The sequence below is a fragment of the Elephantulus edwardii genome, unplaced genomic scaffold (assembly GCF_000299155.1).
Source record: "Elephantulus edwardii isolate Elephantulus edwardi_28Jun2011 unplaced genomic scaffold, EleEdw1.0 scaffold00430, whole genome shotgun sequence".
Lineage (NCBI taxonomy): Eukaryota > Metazoa > Chordata > Mammalia > Macroscelidea > Macroscelididae > Elephantulus > Elephantulus edwardii.
In genome coordinates, this window is record NW_006400180.1 from 122,641 (window position 1) to 124,236 (window position 1,596).

Genomic DNA, 1,596 nt, shown 5'->3' on the forward strand with positions numbered 1-1,596 from the left:
ACTTTTTCCCAGTCTGTGGCTTCCCTTTTTACCTTGTTAGAGAAGTTTCTGGATGCGCATAGGGATTTGATACTTAGAAGGTCCCATTCATCTATTTTATCTTCTCCTGGTTGTAAATTTTTCAGAATACTTGGCAGACTCTTTAGTTGTGGATTAGGACCACTAAAGTTCTTCCAAGCTTTTTTGTTTCTTGTAGTTATGTTTTGAAATTTTCTTTCTACTGGTATTTTGTGTTTCTAGTTAGATTTGCTTCTGATTATTTAATGTAATGTTATTCTCACCTCCTTTTCTGTATTCTCTTTGTCACAGTAGAAAAAGGAAACTGAATTTTTTTTTTTATGTTGGTCTTGTATCCTGCTAACTTTGCTGAATTGGTTAACTATGTCTTGTAGTTTTCTCACTGTGTTTAGGGTTTTCTAAGGCAATTTGACAGCATATAACAACATCAAGTATACTATCATATCATCAGCATATACAAATAGTTTTACCTTCTCTTTGTCCGTTTGGGTACCTCTTATTTTCTTCTGTTGTCTTATTGCAGTTGCTAAGACAATATTGAATAGGAGAGGTTATAATGGGCATCTTTGTCTAGTTCCTTTTCTCAAAGTGAATGTATTTAATCTCTCTCCATTAAGAATGAGGTTGGCTCTTGATTTTGTATATATGCTTTTACTACGTTGAGGCAATTCACCTTTATTCCTATTTAGTTGAGTATTTCAATCAGGAAATTGTGTTGGATATTGTCAAAGACTTTTTCTGAATCAATTAAGAGGATCATGTGTTCCTTGTTCTTTGCTTTGCTAATGTGATGAATTACATAGATTGTTTTTCTTATATTAAGTCATCCTTGCATACCTGTTATGAATCCCACCTGGTCATGGTGAATAATCTTTTTTATGTACTGTTGAATTCTATTGGCCAGTATTTTATTGAAGATTTTTACATGTATGTTTACCTAACTTTGGTATTATGGGTATGCTTGCTTTATAGAATAGATCTGGGACAATTCCATCTTTTTCTATTTCCTAAATTATTTTATGTAGAATTAGCAATGGTTCTTCTTTGCATGTTTGTTGGAAGTTGTTTTATTACATGTTCAATTTCTTCTTTTGTAATCATTCTGTTCAAATGTTCTACCTCAGTCTGTGTCAATTTAGCTAGATTGTGAGTTTCTAAGTATTCATTTCCTCAAAGTTGTCATATTTTTGAGTGTGGTTTTTCTGTAATATTCCATTGTCAATGTTTATATTTTAGTTGATTCTGCTATGACATTTCCCTTCTCATTTGTTATTCAGATTATACGCAAATTTTCTTTCTTATCCTTTGTTAGTTTTGCTAGTCATTTGTCAATTTTATTGACCTTTTTGAAGAAGCAACTTTCTCTCGTTTTGTTGATGGTTTCAATTGTTTTTATGTTCCTAATTTGGTGGAAGATGTAGTAACAATCTGCGTTATGCAGATGACACAACCCTGCTTGCTGAAACTGAGGAGGACCTCATGTACTTGCTGTGAAGGGTCAAGGACTGCAGCCCTCAGTATGGACTGAGGCTCAATGTCAAGAAGACAAAGATTCTCACCACTGGACCAATTGGCAGC